Source organism: Nicotiana tabacum, chromosome 10 (genome assembly GCF_000715075.1).
Source record: "Nicotiana tabacum cultivar K326 chromosome 10, ASM71507v2, whole genome shotgun sequence".
NCBI lineage: Eukaryota > Viridiplantae > Streptophyta > Magnoliopsida > Solanales > Solanaceae > Nicotiana > Nicotiana tabacum.
This window is the reverse complement of record NC_134089.1, coordinates 92,462,011-92,488,907: the sequence shown is the minus strand read 5'-3', so window position 1 is coordinate 92,488,907 and position 26,897 is coordinate 92,462,011. Positions and strand designations below refer to the sequence as shown.

Below are 26,897 nucleotides of genomic sequence, written 5' to 3'. Positions count from 1 at the left end.
TCCATTTGCTATTTGATTTTGGGATTTGTTGCTTGAGAGATATGTATAGGTATTGGCGATTTCGTTCTTTGCGTTTTCGACTTGGGTGGATTACGAAGGTTTGTTGATTAGGATATCTAAATTATATATAGTTTATCAAACAAAGTTGATGTGTAACGACTGCGGGAAGGAAACTTCATAGCATATGGAGAGTACTTTGTCAGACAAATGAATGGTTCACAGTTCTCATCTTTCAGATAACAGTATAAAATAAAATGAAATACTATATTTTAAGTGATATTCTTATATTTATCATAATAGCTTTCGGAATCTGATTCCAAAAGTTGAAGTAGGTCCGTAATTTTGAATATGACTTATGTGCAAAATTTGAGGTCATTCAGGCGTGGTTTGATAGGTTTCGGCATCGGTTATGGAAATTTGCAGCTTCGACATGCTTGCTTATGGGTAATTTAAGTTTTGTTTGAGGGCATATTAGACTTTTGAGCTTATCTGTATACGTGCCTTTTCCATATTTACCCAACTACTACGTGTAGCGTTTACGTTATTACAGAGGTGGGTTTTATTGGATTTGCGTACATCATCAGATATCTTCGTCTTCCTCATCTCTTTAACTTGTGCAGGTGCTTTTCTTATTACTTAATATGAATTTTATTGTTTTCTATCTCTTTCTAGGTGCTGCTGAAAATTTAAGGAGTTTGAGGAGTTTAAGATTATAAATAGGTCATTTCACATGACCTCTATACGTGCCCTTTCATGCGATGCGCAGATACTACGTGTAGGTTTTAAGCTATTCCCACATGTACACTTTTCTCATATCAACGCTGACAGCACCCTTGCCTTGATAATCCTAAAGTTTTAAATTCTTCTGTTCCTCTTCTTCAGTTCTCTACCGTTGTTTCTTTCTTGATTTTTCCCCATACCTTTTTGTTCTGCTCATGGTAGTTATACAATATCTGTATACGCTTTTCTATATCTACCCAACTACGACGTGTAGTGTTTACGTCATTACAGAGTGTGGGTTTCATTCGATTTATGTACATCACAATTTACAGAGCTTCAGATATCTTCGTCTTCCTCATCTCTTCAACTTGTGCAGGTGCTTTTCTAATTACTTAATATGAATTTTATTATTTTCTATCTCTTTCTCCTTCTTTTTTGTTTCAAATTCGTTAGAACAGAGTGAATTAATTACAGATTTTCGAGTTAGGGTTTGATGGATGAAATTAGGACTTTTTTTTTTGAGATGAATTGAAATCAAGAAAACAAATTCTGTTTCTTCACTTGCTTTATTCCTGTCGGCATGGTGGCACTGAAGAGCAGTGTTTAACAATAATCCACCATAACCCACCATAGTCAAAGTATAGCGTCAAGAAACAACAAATAAAATTCAGTTTATAATCCTTTTTTAAGTTCAAATTCAAGTTTGATCTAAAGCCGTTTTGCTCGATTGTTGTTATGCTTCTGCTTTTTATGCTTAGCTTCTTTGTTTCCCTAATCATTAGCTTTTATTTGATTTGTTCATTTAATGATTTCTCCATTTGCTATTTGATTTTGGGATTTGTTGCTTGAGAGATATATATAGGTATTGGCGATTTCGCTCTCTGTGTTTTCGACTTGGGTGGATTACGAAGGTTTGTTGATTAGGATATCTAAATTATATATAGTTTATCAAACAAAGTTGATGTATAACGACTGCGGGAAGGAAACTTCATAGCATATGGAGAGTACTTTGTCAGACAAATGAATGGTTCACAGTTCTCATCTTTCAGATAACAGTATAAAATAAAATGAAATACTATATTTTAAGTGATATTCTTATATTTATCATAATAGCTTTCGGAATCTGATTCCAAAAGTTGGAGTAGGTCCGTAATTTTGAATATGACTTATGTGCAAAATTTGAGGTCATTCGGACGTGGTTTGATAGGTTTCGGCATCGGTTATGGAAATTTGCAGTTTTGACATGCTTGCTTATGGGTAATTTAAGTTTTGTTTGAGGGCATATTAGACTTTTGAGCTTATCTGTATACGTGCCTTTTCCATATCTACCCAACTACTACGTGTAGCGTTTATGTTATTACAGAGGTGGGTTTTATTGGATTTGCGTACATCATCAGATATCTTCGTCTTCCTCATCTCTTTAACTTGTGCAGGTGCTTTTCTTATTACTTAATATGAATTTTATTGTTTTCTATCTCTTTCTAGGTGCTGCTGAAAATTTAAGGAGTTTGAGGAGTTTAAGATTATAAATAGGTCATTTCACATGACCTCTATACGTGCCCTTTCATGCGATGCGCAGATACTACGTGTAGGTTTTAAGCTATTCCCACATGTACACTTTTCTCATATCAACGCTGACAGCAGCCCTGCCTCGATAATCCTAAAGTTTTAAATTCTTCTGTTCCTCTTCTTCAGTTCTCTACCGCTGTTTCTTTCTTGATTTTTCCCCATACCTTTTTGTTCTGCTCATGGTAGTTGTCTTATCTGTATACGCTTTTCTATATCTACCCAACTACGATGTGTAGCGTTTATGTCATTACAGAGTGTGGGTTTCATTCGATTTATGTACATCACAATTTACAGAGCTTCAGATATCTTCGTCTTCCTCATCTCTTCAACTTGTGCAGGTGCTTTTCTAATTACTTAATATGAATTTTATTGTTTTCTATCTCTTTCTCCTTCTTTTTTGTTTCAAATTCGTTAGAACAGAGTGAATTAATTACAGATTTTCGAGTTAGGGTTTGATGGATGATTGGGACTTTTTTTTCGGAGATGAATTGAAATCAAGAAAACAAATTCTGTTTCTTCACTTGCTTTATTCCTGTCGGCATGGTGGCACTGAAGAGCAGTGTTTAACAATAATCCACCATAACCCATCATAGTCAAAGTGTAGCGTCAAGAAACAACAAATAAAATTCAGGTTATAATCCTTTTTTTAAGTTCAAATTCAAGTTTGATCTAAAGTCGTTTTGCTCGATTGTTGTTATGCTTCTGCTTTTTATGCTTAGCTTCTTTGTTTCTCTAATCATTAGCTTTTATTTGATTTGTTCATTTAATGATTTCTCCATTTGCTATTTGATTTTGGGATTTGTTGCTTGAGAGATATGTATAGGTATTGGCGATTTCGCTCTTTGTGTTTTCGACTTGGGTGGATTATGATGAAATACTATATTCAAAATTACGGACCTACTCCAACTTTCGGAATCAGATTCCGAAAGCTATTATGATAAATATAAGAATACCACTTAAAACATAGTATTTCATTTTATTTTATACTGTTATCTGAAAGATGAGAACTGTGAACCATTCATTTGTCTGACAAAGTACTCTCCATATGCTATGAAGTTTCCTTCCTGCAGTCGTTACGCATCAACTTCGTTTGATAAACTATATATAATTTAGATATCCTAATCAACAAACCTTCGTAATCTACCCATGAACTAGCCCAGCCAACCCCGGCAAATGTAAGTTATTTCAAAAATCATTTACTCTTAAGTTCACTATGCTACTCTTGTTGAACGAAGTGAAAACTACCAACAGTCTGGTATATCATCTACAGTCGCACATGTTCACATTAAAAAAAATCAAAAGCATGGCAATAACAATACATATATAAAGCAGAATATATACTACTAAAGAAGTCAAACAACATATGCATAACAAAATCGTGAGAACATATCCAATTTTCCCATACGGAACTATGGTAAAACCTATCAAAGAAATCGACACAAGAGCAAACTTGAAAAAGCAGAACAAACTATAAAGAGATGAAAATAGAATTCCCATTTAACCAAACACAAAAAGTTCTTAGAATTTACCTAGGAAGTGAGAAGTTCATCTCTTACCTCTCAAATATAAGCCACCAATTATTAATTAGTGAAAATCTTTTATATCTTCAACAAAAGACTTTGCCTAGTCGAATGTTGTGGAAGAGGGTAGAAAAGAAGTATGAACAGAACCCATGAAACTTCAGTAAGCACTGCAAAATTTTCATCCTTTTAATTAGGCATGATACCCATACCAGTATCATGCTTGATCTCAACAAAAAAAAAAATGCATGTCGGATGAAACTAATTGGAAAAGCAGAAAAGGGAGAAACAAATACAAACTACAAAATTGAAGTTGAAGATTAAGGGATTGTTTAATTTATCATATGCACAACAAAAATCATGGGGAAAATTGATTAAAATTGTACATGCAGGTAAAAGGAATTTGAGGAAGATAAAGAGATTTGGAGAAGCAATCCAGAATTTGAAAGTTTTTTTTATGCACAAAGAAATCGGGCGAAAACCTAATATGGTCCGTAGAACACACGTATACTCATTTAAAACTTGGGCTCAATTAAAACTTGCACGTAGCATTTTTTATAGGAAAATAAGCCACGTGTATGATGTTGTAAGAATTAGTACGAAATGATTAATATACCCTCGAGCTTTTTAAAAAAGACTAATCCCTCTAAGATGACAGAGATAGGATAGAATTAAAGAACCAGAAAGTACATAAATCAGATGTTAAAATACTGTTGCAGATCAAAATTCAATAGAAAAAACATACACTAAGTGTAAAAATCAATCCTACCCAATCCTGATTTCTCCTTATTTTCACAGTTATTTTGGGTTTAGCGACTATGATAAGGAAGCTTAAAAGTTCAGGAAGAAATATTAGTATCAATAATTCATACTTCTCATTCCACGAACACAAAAGCCAACAATAAAAAAAGGCCTGACCATCTTTCCCAAATTAAGCTGCCTCAAATCCAAAAGTTACTCCACATTAAGGAAAAAGAAGAAGATAGTGCAGAATTAGTTAAAGAAGAAACATACTTGCAGCAAGAACACAAACAGATCTGGAGAGCAAGAACACAAATAGGAAGAAGACGACGGAAACAAAAGGTGTACTCTCTGAATTGTAAGTACAAAAAAAAATATAGGAAAAAGTTAAGTTGTCAAACAGCTGCAATGATATCAAACACACGTAAAGGTATTGGAAAAAGTGAAGTTGTCAGACAACTATAATGAAATCAAATACACGTAGGGTTTGCGGAAATATTTCAGCGACATGTATATAAGGAGATATCCGAAAAGACTAAAATGCCCTCAAATAAAACTTACTAATGACCTTAAGCAGCCATGTCGAAACTCTTTCTCTTCTAAAGAAAAAGATTAATCAATTCGCACACTACGATTTGTGCTCTTTCGAGATCATTCATATTTGTTTGGCTCGTGGCCGGCACCAAAAGAGGCACAAAGAGTCGATTCATATTTATCACAATTTTACCACCCAAAAATATGAAATAAAGAAAAATATTCGGGTAACTTTAATATCGAACTCAAATTTCTCCAATCTGGACACGCCATAACCCGACAAGCGGAAAGGAAAATTTTAATTGGCCAATTTAAACCTGACATAGCCACTAAACTTCAAAATTAGCCAAAGAATACAAAGGGAAAAAAGATGAAAAAAATGAGAGGAGAAGATATCAGGAACCATTAAATTTCAAAACTAACAATAATGACCTAAAGGGAAGGAAGAACCAAGAAAAAGGAGAAAAAAATAATAACTGCAACTAGACTTGAGAGCAAGAAGAAGACAAACATTTGCAATATAAGTTTTGAAAGAGATTGAATACTCAAAGCTGAGCTCTTGATTTCAATTCATCTCCGCAAAAAAAAACGTTCCCCCAATATCATCCATCAAAACCCTAACTCGAAAATTTCCGGATCTTTTTGAATATAGACTGTCACACCTCCTTTTTCCGCACCCGCGAGGGTGCGTGGGAGTTTTTCCAATTAAAGGACAATCGAGACGGGATTGGTTTATTTATTTCAGAGTCGCCACTTGGGAGATTTAGGGTGTCCCAAGTCACCAATTTTAATCCCGAATCGAGGAAAAGAATGACTCCATATTACAGTCTGCGTACCAGAAATCCGGATAAGGAATTCTGTTAACCCGGGAGAAGGTGTTAGGCATTCCCGAGTTCCGTGGTTCTAGCACGGTCGCTCAACTATTATATTCGGCTTGATTATCTTATTTTATACAAATATGAACTTATGTGCAAATTTTATATTTTAACCGCTTTATTATTATTGTTTTTAAAAGAAATATGAACATCGCTTAAAACACGTCTTTGGACTGCGTTACATGAAATGCACCCACAATCCGGAACACGTTTTATTTGATGTTTTGGGATTTGGATTCGGGTCGCATGAAATGCACACCCAGGCTTAAGAAAGTAAAATATTAAACACGCGCCTAAAGAGACTATCGCGTTATTATTTTGGGGAAGACCGTGAAATTCGCTAAACGGTCCTTCCGAATTCTAATTAAACCATACATTTTGTGAGGGCCCCGCAATCTATACGTTTTATTTGGCGAGGCTCGTCTCATTTTTATTTTTAAAGGATAAACCTACAATGACTATATTTTCTATTAAGTTCGTCTCTAAAATAAAAGAAAATCTCTTAATTATTTACATGCTGAAAAACATAACTTATTAGTTATTAGTTTACGGCTAATGCGAATGGAAAATTGCGATCGAGTTTGTACAAAGAAAAACTGCTTTCATTTTATATTCTGTTATTCAATAATACTAGAACATGAGATTGACCATAATATCAAAGCAGATTAATTATTCTCCGTAATTTAAACTAACATTATTAGATGAAGAAAGTATACATATGCAACCTCATTATTCATTAATCATTCAACTACATCTTTATACGAAGAAAGAAAAATTATATTCAACCACAAATCTAAACAGGAGGAATTCAACAGGAACAAAGCCTGATTAATATTTCATTTTTTGCTTCAAGCCGAGATTGTACAAATGTGTACCTGGAAACAGCAGTACAAGAACAAAAGAAGGAGAAGTCAGCAGCAGTAATAACACAGCAACAGCAGATTCAGCAACATCGCAAACCAGTACAGTAGGAATAGCAGAAAACCCAGGAGACTATAAACGACTCCAAGTATAGTGAAGAAGTAAAAGGCATGAAGGTTCTGACTATTTCAGATCTTAAGCGAGGCAATGAAGCAGTAACTATTTTTTTTCAACTTCAAAACTCTCCAAAATGAATTCTGCCCCTGTATATTCAGTGTATACAGAATGTATATCGGGTGTATACTTCTCACTCCGCCCCCTCTTTTTTTCTTCTCTCTATCTAGTTTTTCCTCTCTTTTTTTCCACACTTCTTCTTAAATTTTCTCTTCTATTTATAGCAAAATTTTCGAAATTTTCAGATTTGTTTTTTTTATTATTTTATTATTTTTTTAATTAAAAGAAATCCCACTTACAAATTGCTTTTATTTTTTTAGAAAAAGAAATCCCACCTTTATTTACTTTTATTTTTAAAATTCCAACTTTAATTACTTTATCTTATTTAAAATCCCACTTTTTATTTTTTTAAAAGAGAATCTCACTTTATTTAACTTTTCTTTAAAAAATAAACCACTATCTTTTCTTTTTCTTTTAAAAATGCTACTTTCAATTACTTTAAATTTTTTAAATTTTCAGATATCTTTATATTTATTTTTTAATTCCAACCTTCTTTTACTTTTAAATTTTTTAAAACTTTTTACTTTTTTTTTTAAATTTTCTACATTCTTTTACTTTTTTTTATTTTTTTATTTTTTATTTTTTTTAAAATCATTTCCGAAATTACTATATAAATATATATATATTTTTTAAAATAAAAATAATAAATAAAATAAAATATTTTCGGATTTTTTTATATATATAAAAAAACAAAAAATAAAACTATTAATAGTGATAATTCACTTTTTATTTTTTATTTTTTATTTTTTTTTGGTTTTGTTTTGTGTTGGACAAAAATGAAGAAGGGGTGTTGGGTTAATGGACTGGGTCGACCCAGTTCGAAATGGACTGGGTCGTAGGGAAGATTGGGCCATTTTTTGGGCCTATAGCTTGAAATTGAAGAAGAGGCCCAATTCCGACTTTCTTTATATTTTCGCTCTCTTTTCTTCTTTTATTTTTCTAAAACTAAATTATAAAAATACTTAAACTATTATTAAGAACTAAATTAAGTTATAAATGCGCAAATTAACTCCCAATAACAATTAACGCACAATTAAGTATTAATTAAGCATAAAATTGTATATTTGGACATTAAATGCTAAAAATGCAAACGATGCCTATTTTTGTAATTTTTAATTTTTGTAAAACAATTTTAATTACTAACAATTGTAGAATTAAATCCTACATGCAAAATGCGACATATTTTTGTATTTTTTATTAATTTAGCGAATAAACACGCACAGACAAATACAAATAATTCTTCAAAATATCACAAAATTGCACACCAAAGAAAAATCATTTTATTTTTGAATTTTTTGGGAGTAATTCTCATATAGGGCAAAAATCACGTGCTTACAGCTGCCCCTCTTTGCCCGGAGACACGAAGGGTTTTCGTGCAAAGATAAAGCGAGCGATTTTTGCCCATCCGAGTACTCCATTGAAGCATTTTTTTGAAAAAGATTTGACCGAACCTTTGCTTCAAAGGTTTCCTACATATCCTGGGCTAAACAGGAATCAGGTCAATGTAGTTCGAGAAATTTTGGTAGTTGGGACTACCGTTGGACTGCAATGTTACTGTTATTGCATGTTATTACTACTGCTTACCGATCTCCTTGTTACACCGTGCTTAAAAAAAAACAAGAAGCTAGGCTAGAGTACAATTTGTTTTTGTTGCCTTGCTTCCTTGTATGCTTGCATTTCTTTCGGTGCTTTACTTCTTTTGACACATGTACTTGAGTTTGTACTGTGACCTCTTGTTGCAACCTTCTGTTTCCCGGTGCCGGGGAATTTTATTGTTTCCTGCTGGGGATTCCTATTGTAACCCTCTGTTTTATTGTCCTCTGACTTGATTTTGAAATGTATGCCTCTGTTATCTGGGCGGGCTCCCAATTTTAATACTTGAAAATTAAAGACTTGAAATGTATGCCTCTGTTATCTGGGCGGGCTCCCAAGTTCAATGCTTGAAAATTAAAGACTGAAATGTATGCCTCTGTTCTATGGGCGGGCTCCCAACTTCAACAACAACTTTAAAAATGAATGTCATTCCTCTCTTCAACCAATACATCGCCATTCTGTTCTTCAGAGGGGGCTCCTGATTTCAACAACTTTAAAAAATAAAATCCTATTCGAGGGCGGATGAACCCGAAATATCCTATTCGAGGGCGGATGAACCCAAAATATCCTATTCGAGGGCGGATGAACCCAAATATCCTATTCGAGGGCGGATGAACCCAAATATCCTATTCGAGGGCGGATGAACCCAAATATCCTATTCGAGGGCGGATGAACCCAAAATATCCTATTCGAGGGCGGATGAACCCAAAATATCCTATTCGAGGGCGGATGAACCCAAATATCCTATTCGAGGGCGGATGAACCCAAAATATCCTGTTCGAGGGCGGATGAACCCAAAATATCCTGTTCGAGGGCGGATGAACCCAAATATCCTATTCGAGGGCGGATGAACCCAAATATCCTATTCGAGGGCGGATGAACCCAAATATCCTATTCGAGGGCGGATGAACCCAAATATCCTATTCGAGGGCGGATGAACCCAAAATATCCTATTCGAGGGCGGATGAACCCAAAATATCCTATTCGAGGGCGGATGAACCCAAAATATCCTATTCGAGGGCGGATGAACCCAAATATCCTATTCGAGGGCGGATGAACCCAAAATATCCTATTCGAGGGCGGATGAACCCAAAATATCCTATTCGAGGGCGGATGAACCCAAATATCCTATTCGAGGGCGGATGAACCCAAATATCCTATTCGAGGGCGGATGAACCCAAATATCCTATTCGATGGCGGATGAACCCAAAATATCCTATTCGAGGGCGGATGAACCCAAAATATCCTATTCGAGGGCGGATGAACCCAAAATATCCTATTCGAGGGCGGATGAACCCAAATATCCTATTCGAGGGCGGATGAACCCAAAATATCCTATTCGAGGGCGGATGAACCCAAAATATCCTATTCGAGGGCGGATGAACCCAAAATATCCTATTCGAGGGCGGATGAACCCAAATATCCTATTCGAGGGCGGATGAACCCAAAATATCCTATTCGAGGGCGGATGAACCCAAAATATCCTATTCGAGGGCGGATGAACCCAAAATATCCTATTCGAGGGCGGATGAACCCAGAATATCCTATTCGAGGGCGGATGAACCCAAAATATCCTATTCGAGGGCGGATGAACCCAAAATATCCTATTCGAGGGCGGATGAACCCAAATATCCTATTCGAGGGCGGATGAACCCAATATATCCTATTCGAGGGCGGATGAACCCAAAATATCCTATTCGAGGGCGGATGAACCCAAAATATCCTATTCGAGGGCGGATGAACCCAGAATATCCTATTCGAGGGCGGATGAACCCAGAATATCCTATTCGAGGGCGGATGATCCCAAAATATCCTATTCGAGGGTGGATGAACCCAAATATCCTATTCGAGGGCGGATGATCCCATTTTCAACATCTTGGAATTGTCTTACCTCCGACTGTTTTTCTCCAAATCTTGTTGTCTTGCTATCTCTTAAAACTTGAATTGATTTCCTTGTTCTTCTGAGAAAATTTTCGACCATGGCAGAAAATCTTCTGCCCAAGTTTTGATGCTTTTCCTTGTTCTCCAGGTGGACGCCTGACTTCTGATATTTCAATTGTTCTTCCTTGTTCTCCACGTGGACGCCTGACTGTTAATTCAATTCTTCATCCTTGTTCTCCAGATGATTGTTATTTCTTTTCTTCATCCTTGTTCTCCAGGTGGACGCCTGATTGTTGTTTCTTTCATTGCTCTTCCTTGTTCTCCAGGTGGATGCCTGATTTCTGATATTTCATTGCTCTTCCTTGTTCTCCAGGTGGATGCCTGATTACTAATACTTCAACTACTCATCCTTGTTCTCCAGGTGGATGCCTGATTGTTGTTTCTTTCATTGCTCTTCCTTGTTCTCCAGGTGGACGCCTGATTTCTGATATTTCATTGCTCTTTCTTGTTCTCCAGGTGGATGCCTGATTACTAATACTTCAACTACTCATCCTTGTTCTCCAGGTGGATGCCTGATTGCTGGGGATAATACCACTGGGGAGTCTCCTTTCTTTCCTTCCTTCAAATTCAATTTTTTTTTCTTTTTTTTTTCTTTCTTAACACTGCTGGGGATAAAAGTGTTATCTTCTTGGGATAACGTTGTTGAGGATAACGCTGCTGGGGAATTTTATCCCTTCAAATCGATGCTTCATTCTTCTGGAAGCTGCTGGGGAGGATAATGGCTCTTTGCTTTTCTGAGCACAAATGTCATCTCTTTGTTTTGTCTGCTAGGGATCAACTTCCTCCATTGGAAGCTTATTATGTTGGGGGAAACCCTGGTTCAAAGACCACTTCCTTGGTGCTATCTTTATTCTTCCCCAAATGGGTACCTGATTTCCAGAAAATTTTCTAATTGAAAAGAAAATTTTCTGCCCCAGTTTGCATTTTCCCTTATGGTCTTCACTGCCATTCCATTTACCTGTTTCAAACCAAACAAAATTTGTTAGTTTAAAAACCCGGTGGTTGGTTATGATACTCCTACTGGGATGGTTTTTTCCCTTTCTCCCTTCCCCACTCTATGTTGTCCGACCCTCTTGGAACTTGGTCGAAAATCTGTTGGGGATGCTCCTACATCTCGATGATCTGTCGGGGGCCCTCTTGGAATTAGGTCCACAATTTTCTCAACTGTTGTTTTCCTGTTTTTCTCCAACTTCCCCTGGAAATTTGGTCATATTGGGATCTAGGCCCCTTTCATCATTTGGTCTTGCGACCAACTTCTTTTCTCTTTATCGCCTTATCTTTGGCGTGTCCTATTCGCATTTTGCTTTGCATCATTTTGGCAACTGGTAGTAAGCTCTGAAAATCCTTTTCAAAAACAAACTGCTGGGAAGGTAAGTCTTTTAAACCAAGAAATGAAAAAGTGATGATTTCAAAAAATAGAAAAAAGAAGAAGTCTTTCTGAACAAATGCTAGGGAAAAGGAAAGAAAAGAACTTATCTGAATGATATAACCGATTCCAACGTTCATGTCGCGCATTCCGGATTAATCAACCCAGTCTATTTGTATCAATCAACCTTCCAGACGGCCTCATGTTGCTGGGGATAAACAGGCACTCAACTCTTTGCGGATCCTTCCCGCCAATCTTGTTTTGTCGCCTCATAGTGCCCTTCGAGGGGTTTTCACTAATAAGACTCTCTCATTTCTCTCAACTCCTGTCGCCTTATGGTGCCTGTGAAGGTTTTCACCGATAAGACTCTCTCATTTTATTTTATTTTTCAGATAGGAATTGGAGTGTTGCCGATATGACTCTCTCTGTTGGGGATTCTTTTGGCTATCAATTCAGTTCCAGCTTATGATCTTCTTCTTTGCTGGGGATCAGAGTGTTATTCTCGACTTCCATTTGCATTGACTTAGCATTTCTCAGATACTGATTGGGAGGTCTTTTTTGGACATCAATAGGGATTTTTGTGTATGGCTGAAAGGAGAAGGGGGTATCAAAAGTTCAAAAATAATTTTTAGGGGTAAAATAGTACAACTCTTGGAATCAAACTTTCTTGCCAAAATTACAAGCGCCAACTTCTGCCCCAGTTTTTCTTGCTTGGGGATTTTTATTTTGTCACAATATGTTACCTTATGCACACTATGTTACACTATGACCGAGCCGTGAGGCGCCTACGTATCCTTCTTTGAGGAATCAGGTCAAACGTAGTTCCCATTCCTTTGTTTTTTTTTCTTGACTTTTCTTTTGTTCTTATTATCATTACTTTTTTCGTTTTCATTACAGATTCCAAAAGAGGGGTATGAAAGAGTAAATAAGGCTCAAAAGGGGAAGCAAAGGTCAAAGTGTTTGGATAGAAGAAAGAATTGCCTCCGTCATTTCATTCTCTGATAAATGCTAAGTACAAACAAACAACAATTACAATTACCAGAAATCATAATATCTCTTAACTGCGTCAGAATTGATAGCCATGTCGACGCATTTCCCTTCGATATCTGTGGATCATAAAGCGTCGGGCTTGCTCTGTTTAGATTGCGATGATCAACACATACCTCGGATTTTCCTTTTTTTTTTTTTTTTGGCACCACATTAGCCCACCAATCAGGATATCGAGCGGCCTGAATAACCTTAGTATTCAGCTGTTTGGTCACTTCTTCCTTAATCTTCCCACTCACGTTGGTTTTGATCTTCCTTAATTTTGCTGGACGGGGGGTAATGCCGGGTCAGTGGGCAATTTTTGAACCACTAGATTGGTGCTTAAGCCCGGCGTGTCGTCGTATGACCATGCAAAATGTTTTGAATTCAGTAAGTGCTTTGATTAGTTCTTCCCTGATGTTTGGTTCCATGTGGATGCTTATCTTAGCTTCCCTGATGTCATCTGCATCCCCTAGATTGACGGCTTCCGTGTCATTTGAGTTGGGCTCTTTTTTTTTTCAACTTGGCTCAACTCTCTGTTAATTTTTCTGAAGGCTTAGTCCTCATCGTATTCCGACTTATCATCACAATCTTGTACTATAAGTTCGAAATCAGATTGATTGATTTCTTTTTTTAGACTAGGTTGAAGATCCGTCGTGCATGCCATGTCATTAGAATCAGTAGAAAGAGAACTGTTCAGAAGACAAAAATAAGAAGAAAAATTAAAACAAAATAAGGAATGAGGGAAAAAAACTTTCACTTTATTAAAATACGGGATAGCAAGGTTTCACACTTTGGCGAGCACAAGAAAGATTTGGATTACAACCCTGGAATAATCCAGACAACAAAAAAGAAAATCAGAGCCCACTACCAAGACTCCCTTCGTATAGGAAGAGGAGTAGCCATTCAATTGTTGATTTTTGCTTTCAACCCCACAAACTGTACATCTGCCTCATTGGACCCTTTTCCCAACACCATAACTGGCTTGTTATCCACCTTTTCCAACTATACCACCGTTTTCCCACTGGTTAACATTTATTTTGAACCGACACGGATCATCATCACTGTTTGTGAGGGTTTCTTTAGCTTCCCTCCTTCGTGCATTAGCTCAATCATGTGGGTTTCAAGTTGTGCCGGCAACGGGTTCTGATTGATGTTGGGTGCCTCTGGTGTCTGAACCTCAATCTTGTTGGTGTCAATAAGATTTTGTACTGCATGTTTCAACTTCCAACATTTCTCGGTATCATGACCGAGAGCCCCCGAACAATACTCACAGCTTACCGAGTGGTCCATATTTTTGGGAAAGGGATTTGGCAATCTGGGCTCAACAGGACTCAACAAGCCTAACTGCCTTAATTTGTGGAACACGGCAGTATAGGTTTCCCCTAACTCAGTGAATGTTCTTTGTATTTTTTCATTTCTGAAAGCCTGATTTCCCCGGAAACCTACCCCTGGAGGGTTCTTGTAGGCTCTTGGTGGTGAATAGGTGTTTTGCAGTGGTGTATGTGTGTTCTGGGGAGCCGGTGCGCGCCATTGCGAGCGAACCGGAGGCTGAGTATATGTTTGGGCTTGGTTAATGGAAGAATGGGGCTCTGTAAGGTGATAGTAGTGTTGGGATGAATTGTGGTGGTAAGTTGATTGGCGAGGTCGTTGTTGATTATAGTAAGGCGGTGAACCTCTGGGTCCCGACCAAATTCCTGAACCAACTACCGCTGCTTCCTCTCTCTTCTTTCTTCCGATTTCTCCTACCCTGCCTTGAATAGCTTGAGTAGCTGCCTTAATTGTTGAATAGCTCATAATTTTATTTGTCTTGAGGCCTTCTTCCACCATACCTCCCATCTTCACTACCTCGTTGAATGATTTCCCTACCGCTGAAACCAAATGGGCATAGTAAGTTGGTTCCAAGGCTTGGAGGAAGTAGTCTACCATTTCACTCTCCTTCATAGGAGGATCCACTCTTGCTGCCTGTTCTCTCCACCGAAAACCATACTCTCTGAAACTTTCATTATGTTTCTTCTCAAATTTTGTCAAAGATAATCTATCTGGGATGATTTCCAGATTGTATTGGAAATGGTATGTGAATGCCTGTGCCAGGTCATCCCAGGTGTACCATCTCCCATGGTCCTGGCGTGTATACCACTCCAAAGCTGATCCGCTTAGACTTTGACTGAAGTAAGCCATCAATAATTCATCCTTTCCCCCAGCTCCTCGCATCTTGCTACAGAAACCCCTTAAGTGGGCTACTGGGTCGCCGTGCCCATCGTATAGGTCAAATTTAGGCATCTTGAAACCAACTGGTAATTGTACATTTGGGAACAAGCACAAATCCTTGTAAGCTACACTGACTTGCCCACCTAATCCCTGCATGTCTCGGAATGATTGTTCTAGACTTTTGACCTTCCTGAACATTTCTTCTTGTTCAGCATTTTTGGCTGGCTTGTCAATTTCGGTTGGGATATCAAAACGAGGAGCGGTTGAATGGATTTCGGAGGCTTTGAGGGTGGGCTCCGGGGGGTAATATTGGTTGTCCTGGGCCTGGAGTGTAGGCTCACTAGGAGATTTGTGGAATGTAGCCGGGGGAGGTGCTACGAAAACAGGAGTCACAGGTGGAGGAAAGTATGAAACTGGTTTTGGAGGTGGAGACTGCGGTGTTTGAGAGGTGGTTCCTCGGTAGTGTTGGTAAATGGGGAAATTTGGGGATAATTCAGTGGTAATATTATCCTGAGTTTGGGTCATTGATGGAGCAGGGTTAGTTGGGTAAGATAGGGGTAACTGCCCTGTAGACCAAGCCTGGTACATTTCAGCCATTTGCTGTTTGAGTTTAAACATCTCTTCTTTCATTTTCCCGACATACATCTCCTCTAGCTCAATACCTGTGTCAACATCTGGGATAGACATACTTTCGGGTATTCGTCCTTTTGATCTCGTGTGATAATGATAATATGCCAGTATACTCTTTAGAGAAACTAACTGCTTGAATTCTGGAAATGAACAAACTTGTTAGTTTTGAGAATTTAACACATATATAATTACACGTTGAGATGCAATGCTCCTAGACAAATATCCCCTTTCTATTATGCATTTGCTCGACTGCTTGTGTCGTCCTAGTTTTCTTGAAAATTTTATTCACTTATATTTTATTTTATTTTATTATATATATTTTATTGTGGTGGTCGAATCTTATAGAGATTGCCTACGTATCATGCCCCTGCATGAATCAGACCTTGCGTAGTTCGGACCAATAAAAGATAAGCAATACTAATCATTTTTTTTTCAATTTTCATATTGGGTTTCAAAGGTTTAAAAATGACCTACAAACTAGAAAATCAAACGACCCACATATTATAATCAAAAGTTTTACAAACTCCAAAACAAACGGCCAGCTTCCTTTCTCCGTTTGACAAATGCAACCAAACGGTTATTTTTGTAAATGTGGCCCCGTCCAAATTTTGAGGCCGGAGAGGATTATTTTATGACACTTTACACACTTGTCCGTTCTTTTACGAAAATAGCCTTTCGACAACTGAAAGATACTCTGAGGCTATTTCGGCAAGAACGGTTTAAGACGCGGCCGAAGCTGGCTCGGCTTATTATGACAAAATTCAAACGGTATTCACCTGACCGCCGACTATTTTTTTTTTTAATTACAATAAAAACCTGGTGTTGCAAACACGGCCCTTCAGTGCCTCGAGGACGAAGATTTTTAAGGCTGTGTGGGTCAACTAGACCAAAATCCTAAACATGACCCAAAAGGTGGTTGTTTATGCAAAGTCGGCCTTCTGGCGTCCCATTCGGGAACATTCGGCTATGTCTTGATAAAACAACGTCACCCGACTTCTTTATGACTCTTAAAATTTGACATATTTTTTTTGGCTATTTTGTTTTAGCAAAAAGTGGAGGCTGGACACTGCCCGACTTATTTATGAAAAAAAATTTAAAATTTTGACATGTTGTTTATTTATTTATTGGTTTTTAGCTATTTTAGCAAAAATGGGGGTTGGACCCGATGAGGGTTGCCTACGTATCTCACATCCGGTGAGAATCAAACCGGCGTAGTTCGGGCCTCGTGAATAAGTAAATGAACTATTTTTTTTTTTATTGGAACTGTGAAAGAACTGCTCAAAGAAAGTATAAATATTTTTTTTTTGATTGATTTCTTTTTGAAAGAAAAACTCGTAAAAATTCCTTTTCTTTTGATTTGAACTTTGAAAATTTCAAAAGTAAAAGGAAGTTTTTTTTTCGAATTCCATTTGTCTTTTTTTTTATTCTAAAGAAAAAAAATATTTTTGGAATTTTACTTTTGATAAAAGAAATGCTTCTAAAAAATATTTTTGAATTTTGAATTTTCTTTTCAATTTTGAAAGAGGAATCAAAATATTTTCGGATTTTTTTTTCCTAAAAGAAAACATTTTTATTATTTTTGTTTTATCAACAATGGAAAATAAAGATATTTATATTATTTTTTGCAAGACATATTTTTTTGGAATTTTATTTTGAATTTTCTTGGCAAGACAAATACTCTTTGCAACAAATAAAGATATATATATCTTTTGGAAATAAAAAAAACTTTTCGGATTTATATATATATATTTGCGACAAATAATGAAAGACCTTTTTTTTTTTTTTTTTTTGCATTTTCTTTTGATTTTAATAAAACAAACTAATAAAACATTTTTTTTTTCATTTTCTCAAAATTTCGGCAGAGTTTTGACAGTTATTTGGGCATTGGTTTTTTTTTTCCAAAAATAAACAGTCAATTCCCTAACCGCTATTTTCTTTTTTTCAATTTTAAAATATTATTCATGATATTCAAAAGTCAGTCAACACACAAATCCGGATCAAATAAATGCGCAAGTAGCAGCAAGTAAGATGCATCAGGATGGTCATTTTTTTTGGTACACCTGTCCTAGACAGACCCAACCCCTGTGTTGAGTCTCCAAAGTCAAATGCACGTGATGCAAACAATCGCTCCTACTAGGGATCCGGCATGAAGCTGAGTTATTCTAAGTGAAAAAACCTGAGGCATATTGATCTAGCCCTGGCTTACCCAAACGGACAGTTTGAGCCGAAGCGGGGGCAACGTACCGGGAGCACGAAAGTCTACCCGGCCTAGTTACTTGTCCCAACTTCGTCTTATTTGGTATGACTTTAACAGAAAGGTGGGCCACGCGCACGTGTGCACCATAAATTTAGAAGACTCAGAAAGAAGGGGGTTTCGTAGCAGTTGTATATATTCATAATTCAAATAATATTAAAGCGGTAAAAGTGTCATTTAGCACATTGGGCATATATCATGTAAAAAAAATCAGATAATAAATAAAGTCAACTATAACAATTATTTTAAGCTCGAATTCTTGAACCCTGAACCAGTGGTTCTGGGTTTTTTCCCCAGCAGAGTCGCCAGAGCTGTCACACCTCCTTTTTCCGCACCCGCGAGGGTGCGTGGGAGTTTTTCCAATTAAAGGACAATCGAGACGGGATTGGTTTATTTATTTCAGAGTCGCCACTTGGGAGATTTAGGGTGTCCCAAGTCACCAATTTTAATCCCGAATCGAGGAAAAGAATGACTCCATATTACAGTCTGCGTACCAGAAATCCGGATAAGGAATTCTGTTAACCCGGGAGAAGGTGTTAGGCATTCCCGAGTTCCGTGGTTCTAGCACGGTCGCTCAACTATTATATTCGGCTTGATTATCTGATTTTATACAAATATGAACTTATGTGCAAATTTTATATTTTAACCGCTTTATTATTATTGTTTTTAAAAGAAATATGAACATCGCTTAAAACACGTCTTTGGACTGCGTTACATGAAATGCACCCACAATCCGGAACACGTTTTATTTGATGTTTTGGGATTTGGATTCGGGTCGCATGAAATGCACACCCAGGCTTAAGAAAGTAAAATATTAAACATGCGCCTAAAGAGACTATCGCGTTATTATTTTGGGGAAGACCGTGAAATTCGCTAAACGGTCCTTCCGAATTCTAATTAAACCATACATTTTGTGAGGGCCCCGCAATCTATACGTTTTATTTGGCGAGGCTCGTCTCATTTTTATTTTTAAAGGATAAACCTACAATGACTATATTTTCTATTAAGTTCGTCTCTAAAATAAAAGAAAATCTCTTAATTATTTACATGCTGAAAAACGTAAATTATTAGTTATTAGTTTACGGCTAATGCGAATGGAAAATTGCGATCGAGTTTGTACAAAGAAAAACTGCTTTCATTTTATATTCTGTTATTCAATAATACTAGAACATGAGATTGACCATAATATCAAAACAGATTAATTATTCTCCGTAATTTAAACTAACATTATTAGATGAAGAAAGTATACATATGCAACCTCATTATTCATTAATCATTCAACTACATCTTTATACGAAGAAAGAAAAATTATATTCAACCACAAATCTAAACAGGAGGAATTCAACAGGAACAAAGCCTGATTAATATTTCATTTTTTGCTTCAAGCCGAGATTGTACAAATGTGTACCTGGAAACAGCAGTACAAGAACAAAAGAAGGAGAAGTCAGCAGCAGTAATAACACAGCAACAGCAGATTCAGCAACATCGCAAACCAGTACAGTAGGAATAGCAGAAAACCCAGGAGACTATAAACGACTCCAAGTATAGTGAAGAAGTAAAAGGTAGGAAAGTTCTGACTATTTCAGATCTTAAGCGAGGCAATGAAGCAGTAACTATTCTTTTTCAACTTCAAAACTCTCCAAAATGAATTCTGCCCCTGTATATTCAGTGTATCCAGAATGTATATCGGGTGTATACTTCTCACTCCGCCCCCTCTTTTTTCTTCTCTCTATCTAGTTTTTCCTCTCTTTTTTTCCACCCTTCTTCCTAAATTTTCTCTTCTATTTATAGCAAAATTTTCGAAATTTTCAGATTTGTTTTTTATTATTTTATTATTTTTTAATTAAAAGAAATCCCACTTACAAATTGCTTTTATTTTTTTAGAAAAAGAAATCCCACCTTTATTTACTTTTATTTTTAAAATTCCAACTTTAATTACTTTATCTTATTTAAAATCCCACTTTTTATTTTTTTAAAAGAGAATCTCACTTTATTTAACTTTTCTTTAAAAAATAAACCACTATCTTTTCTTTTTCTTTTAAAAATGCTACTTTCAATTACTTTAAATTTTTTAAATTTTCAGATATCTTTATATTTATTTTTTAATTCCAACCTTCTTTTACTTTTAAATTTTTTAAAACTTTTTACTTTTTTTTTAAATTTTCTACATTCTTTTACTTTTTTTTTTATTTTTTTTTTATTTTTTTAAAATCATTTCTTATTTTTTTATTTTTTTATTTTTTTAAAATCATTTCCGAAATTACTATATATATATATTTTTTAAAATAAAAATAATAAATAAAATAAAATATTTTCGGATTTTTTTATATATATAAAAAAAACAAAAAATAAAACTATTAATAGTGATAATTCACTTTTTATTTTTATTTTTTTATTTTTTTGGTTTTGTTTTGTGTTGGACAAAAATGAAGAAGGGGTGTTGGATTAATGGACTGGGTCGACCCAGTTCGAAATGGACTGGGTCGTAGGGAAGATTGGGCCATTTTTTGGGCCTATAGCTTGAAATTGAAGAAGAGGCCCAATTCCGACTTTCTTTATATTTTCGCTCTCTTTTCTTTTTTTATTTTTCTAAAACTAAATTATAAAAATACTTAAACTATTATTAAGAACTAAATTAAGTTATAAAGGCGCAAATTAACTCCCAATAACAATTAACGCACAATTAAGTATTAATTAAGCATAAAATTGTATATTTGGACATTAAATGCTAAAAATGCAAACGATGCCTATTTTTGTAATTTTTAATTTTTGTAAAACAATTTTAATTACTAACAATTGTAGAATTAAATCATACATGCAAAATGCGACTTATTTTTGTATTTTTTATTAATTTAGCGAATAAACACGCACAGACAAATACAAATAATTCTTCCAAATATCACAAAATATCACAAAATTGCACACCAAAGAAAAATCATTTTATTTTTGAATTTTTTGGGAGTAATTCTCATATAGGGAAAAAATCACGTGCTTACATAGTGAAAACCCAAAATGAGAGAGGCTTGATAGTGAAAACCCTTCGGGCACTACAAGTCGAATAAGATTAAGAATCAGATGGGGAATTGCCAATTGAAGATCTTGAAAGATGATTGACGAAGGATAGGCCACATAGGCATGTCATGACCATTAGAGTCGGTGTCTGCGTTTGATAGGGTTTTATTTATAGTTTCTTTTGTTAAAGAGTCATCTTTTTCCGTTGTCTTTTATTCTGTTCCCTTTTATCTTTTCCTTTCATAGAAAAATTCCCCAGCTGAGTCGCCAGAGCTGTCACACCTCCTTTTTCCGCACCCGCGAGGGTGCGTGGGAGTTTTTCCAATTAAAGGACAATCGAGACGGGATTGGTTTATTTATTTCAGAGTCGCCACTTGGGAGATTTAGGGTGTCCCAAGTCACCAATTTTAATCCCGAATCGAGGAAAAGAATGACTCCATATTACAGTCTGCGTACCAGAAATCCGGATAAGGAATTCTGTTAACCCGGGAGAAGGTGTTAGGCATTCCCGAGTTCCGTGGTTCTAGCACGGTCGCTCAACTATTATATTCGGCTTGATTATCTGATTTTATACAAATATGAACTTATGTGCAAATTTTATATTTTAACCGCTTTATTATTATTGTTTTTAAAAGAAATATGAACATCGCTTAAAACACGTCTTTGGACTGCGTTACATGAAATGCACCCACAATCCGGAACACGTTTTATTTGATGTTTTGGGATTTGGATTCGGGTCGCATGAAATGCACACCCAGGCTTAAGAAAGTAAAATATTAAACACGCGCCTAAAGAGACTATCGCGTTATTATTTTGGGGAAGACCGTGAAATTCGCTAAACGGTCCTTCCGAATTCTAATTAAACCATACATTTTGTGAGGGCCCCGCAATCTATACGTTTTATTTGGCGAGGCTCGTCTCATTTTTATTTTTAAAGGATAAACCTACAATGACTATATTTTCTATTAAGTTCGTCTCTAAAATAAAAGAAAATCTCTTAATTATTTACATGCTGAAAAACATAACTTATTAGTTATTAGTTTACGGCTAATGCGAATGGAAAATTGCGATCGAGTTTGTACAAAGAAAAACTGCTTTCATTTTATATTCTGTTATTCAATAATACTAGAACATGAGATTGACCATAATATCAAAGCAGATTAATTATTCTCCGTAATTTAAACTAACATTATTAGATGAAGAAAGTATACATATGCAACCTCATTATTCATTAATCATTCAACTACATCTTTATACGAAGAAAGAAAAATTATATTCAACCACAAATCTAAACAGGAGGAATTCAACAGGAACAAAGCCTGATTAATATTTCATTTTTTGCTTCAAGCCGAGATTGTACAAATGTGTACCTGGAAACAGCAGTACAAGAACAAAAGAAGGAGAAGTCAGCAGCAGTAATAACACAGCAACAGCAGATTCAGCAACATCGCAAACCAGTACAGTAGGAATAGCAGAAAACCCAGGAGACTATAAACGACTCCAAGTATAGTGAAGAAGTAAAAGGCATGAAGGTTCTGACTATTTCAGATCTTAAGCGAGGCAATGAAGCAGTAACTATTTTTTTTCAACTTCAAAACTCTCCAAAATGAATTCTGCCCCTGTATATTCAGTGTATACAGAATGTATATCGGGTGTATACTTCTCACTCCGCCCCCTCTTTTTTTCTTCTCTCTATCTAGTTTTTCCTCTCTTTTTTTCCACACTTCTTCTTAAATTTTCTCTTCTATTTATAGCAAAATTTTCGAAATTTTCAGATTTGTTTTTTTTATTATTTTATTATTTTTTTAATTAAAAGAAATCCCACTTACAAATTGCTTTTATTTTTTTAGAAAAAGAAATCCCACCTTTATTTACTTTTATTTTTAAAATTCCAACTTTAATTACTTTATCTTATTTAAAATCCCACTTTTTATTTTTTTAAAAGAGAATCTCACTTTATTTAACTTTTCTTTAAAAAATAAACCACTATCTTTTCTTTTTCTTTTAAAAATGCTACTTTCAATTACTTTAAATTTTTTAAATTTTCAGATATCTTTATATTTATTTTTTAATTCCAACCTTCTTTTACTTTTAAATTTTTTAAAACTTTTTACTTTTTTTTTTAAATTTTCTACATTCTTTTACTTTTTTTTTATTTTTTTATTTTTTATTTTTTTTCTTTTGCTTTTAATAAAACAAACTAAAATAAATATATATATATTTTTTAAAATAAAAATAATAAATAAAATAAAATATTTTCGGATTTTTTTATATATATAAAAAAACAAAAAATAAAACTATTAATAGTGATAATTCACTTTTTATTTTTTATTTTTTATTTTTTTTTGGTTTTGTTTTGTGTTGGACAAAAATGAAGAAGGGGTGTTGGGTTAATGGACTGGGTCGACCCAGTTCGAAATGGACTGGGTCGTAGGGAAGATTGGGCCATTTTTTGGGCCTATAGCTTGAAATTGAAGAAGAGGCCCAATTCCGACTTTCTTTATATTTTCGCTCTCTTTTCTTCTTTTATTTTTCTAAAACTAAATTATAAAAATACTTAAACTATTATTAAGAACTAAATTAAGTTATAAATGCGCAAATTAACTCCCAATAACAATTAACGCACAATTAAGTATTAATTAAGCATAAAATTGTATATTTGGACATTAAATGCTAAAAATGCAAACGATGCCTATTTTTGTAATTTTTAATTTTTGTAAAACAATTTTAATTACTAACAATTGTAGAATTAAATCCTACATGCAAAATGCGACATATTTTTGTATTTTTTATTAATTTAGCGAATAAACACGCACAGACAAATACAAATAATTCTTCAAAATATCACAAAATATCACAAAATTGCACACCAAAGAAAAATCATTTTATTTTTGAATTTTTTGGGAGTAATTCTCATATAGGGCAAAAATCACGTGCTTACATAGACAAAATTTGTCTTTAATTCAGTTTATTTTCATGAATTTGAGGTAAACCTCCATTGTTTAGTATTGTGTGGGTTGAAATAAATTGGAACAAAAAAAGGAGAAACGACAGATAGAAAACAATAAATTGATATTAAAGACTAAGAAATTTACCTGTAAGTTCAAGGGATTTGAGAGAGAAAGTAGAAAATCTGAAAACCACGAAGTAAAATGAAACTTAGATTAAGCACAAAAAGAGATAGAGAGTGAAGTCCACAGTAAATCAGAAAATCAGCAAGGAATACCGAAGAGAAAAGAGGAGTAAAGGCGATAAGAATGAGGACAATATGCGGTGAATGCAGGAGGAAGAGACACATAGACAACTGTATTAATTTGTAGATTGAAATGGCTATAATACCCTCAATTTGAATTTTAATCTCACAAAACAGACATGTCGAAATTGTTGTTCTTCTATATAATAGAAAAAAATGCTCTTTATACCTGCGGCTTGTAGATATAGGCGGATCCAAGATTTGAACTCTATGGGTTCAACTTTTAAAGTTTTTAGCATTGAATCCATTATATATTTAAAATTATGGTTTCATATCTACTATTCTTGCAACTTTAATCAATTTTTACACAGAGATTTTTACTCCGCGTCGAAAGTTATGAGTTCAATTGAACTTGTTCCTAACAAACTACATCCGCCCCTGCATGTACATTTTTTTTTTTTGGATAGCTGCTTTTGACTTTAACTAATGAAAACCTGAGTATTCCAGAAGAATGTGTAATATCATGTAATGTTTTTAAGTCAAAACAACATTGATTTAAAATACAGGAAGATTGAAGAAATAACATCTATGGTTTTTTTTGTGTGGATGAGGACCGATTTTATAACAAAACAACGATATGGAATTTATTTTAGAAAATGCTTTTTCGTTTTCGTGCGTGCAACTAAATGCTTTAAATAGTAAAATAAGCGCCCATTGCATTTTTTCGTAACATTATGGGTGTATTTGGTATGAAGGAAAATATTCTCCTAAAAAATGCTTTCATGGAAAATGAGTGGTTTTATTACTTATTTTTTTTTATTTGGTTGGTGAATGGAAAATATTTTTCGGAAAAAAATTTCTACTGTTTAGTTAGAGAGTAGACAATATTTTTTTAGGAAAATAATTTTTTATACTACTCTCCTCCTCCCCTCCCCTCCCCCAAGTCTCTAAAAATTCACACAAATCCAAAGGAACTAATGTGTTTCTTTACGCAAAAATAACGTTGAAATTTGTGCTCCATAACTAAAAAGAAAAATTATTTTTTTGGTTGAAAAAAAATACTCTTTCTACAGCATGAAATAAAGTACTCATTTTATTAAAATAAAAGAAAATACTTTTTTCTACATCATGTAAATAAAATAATCATTTTGTTGAAATGATTTTTTTTACATCTTGAAAAAAACTTTTTTTGTTGAAATAAAAAAAAAATTCTACATGAAAAGAATTTTTTTTTATTAAAACGAAAAAAAATACTTTTTTATATCATAAAAAAATACTCATTTGTTGAATGAAAAAAAAATCTATCTATAACATGAAAAGAAAGTATTATTAATAATATTTTTATTTAGGGTGGGGACGGAGCGGGGGTAGGGTGGGGTGGGTTGGGGTTGGGGTGGAGTGGGGTGTGAGTTAGTGGAGATGGAGAATAGGGTGAGGAATGTTGAGAAGGAGTTTTGGAAAAAAATTTCTCTTATCTTGATAGGGAAAACATTTTCTTTCAATTGGAGGAAAATATTTTCCAAAATATTTAGGCAAACCAAATATGGGAAAATTGGAAAATATTTTCCGAAAATATTTTCCATCATACCAAACACACCCTATATTCAGAATTCAATTTGACATTTATTTTGTTGCTGTATAGTTTTATATAAATATTCATTCTCACGGAGGGTAAAGCCACTAAAGCGGTGGCTTTATGCCCCAGAATTTTGGGGGCCTCAATTTTTGTTTTTCAATTCTTATTTGATGTCCGATATTTAATTTGGAGCATTGATTAATTCAAATTCGTACCATGTAAAGTCCATTAAAGTGGGAACTGCTCCTTAGAAAGATTTTTTTTTATTCCAAATACTGAAATCGATTACTTCCGATTAAAGAAGAGATATGATATCCATCCCACCACAACACTTCTCGTGAGGCCCCAAATTATCTTTTTAAGAAAATATTAAATATTTCAAAGTAGAAAAGTAAAATATTTTAAATAAATAAAGGATTACATTAATCATTATAAAATATGTAATACACTTTTAAACTCTATTTTTTTCCTCAGGTTTTTATCATTGCAACAAGTATATTGAAACATCAAAAAATTCTTTTTATACCAAGTTTTCAACTTCTTGAATTATGTTCTATTACTTAAGAGTTAAGATCATACTGCACATGAGAGATTAAATGGTTTATGCGAAAAACTTTAAGTAATTTTATTTTCAAAAAGCTAGAAAAATTTACTTCAACTAAAAATATATATGATTTTTTTAAAAGGGCCTCACATTAAAGTTTGGCTTTAGACCACCAAACTTATTGAGCCGCCCCTGTTGAAACGGGAAAAGGATAAATCAAAAAACATAACTTGAGGAGCATGAGGTTGTGAATGCAATGAGTTACTCGTACAATCCAATAACACCTTCATCAAGTACTAACGTTTAAGAATATTTGGTAATTTCAGCTAAAACGTCAAATATATAGTTTTATATTACGAGCACACTTTACTTATAGATAATAAACACTCACTTTTATGGTAATTTAATTGAAATGTATTGAGGTTATTCAATATTATCTTATTTTTTCACATTATTTTAGTTTTTTTTCATGAACACAAAATATTTATTTCACGTAT

The 26,897-nt window shown here is 34.5% G+C and overlaps 2 long non-coding RNA genes across 3 annotated transcripts; one reads left to right on the top strand and one right to left on the bottom strand.

Annotated features, from left to right (window-relative positions):
* Nucleotides 1–307: 307 nt before the first annotated feature.
* On the top strand, nt 308–2,668 carry LOC107776756 (uncharacterized). 2 transcript variants are annotated; one of them, XR_012695639.1, is made up of 3 exons: nt 308–444; nt 673–1,096; nt 2,206–2,668. It is a non-coding gene; the product is annotated as an uncharacterized LOC107776756 (long non-coding RNA). The 2 variants fall into 2 exon arrangements; XR_001646045.2 differs by lacking the exon at nt 308–444 and having other exon boundaries at nt 451–1,096.
* Nucleotides 2,669–22,295: 19,627 nt separating this feature from the next.
* LOC142164878 (uncharacterized) lies at nt 22,296–24,311 on the bottom strand. The gene is made up of 2 exons (XR_012695954.1): nt 24,183–24,311; nt 22,296–22,457 (listed from the first exon to the last, which is right to left on the bottom strand). It is a non-coding gene; the product is annotated as an uncharacterized LOC142164878 (long non-coding RNA).
* Between the last annotated feature and the right edge of the window lie 2,586 nt (nt 24,312–26,897).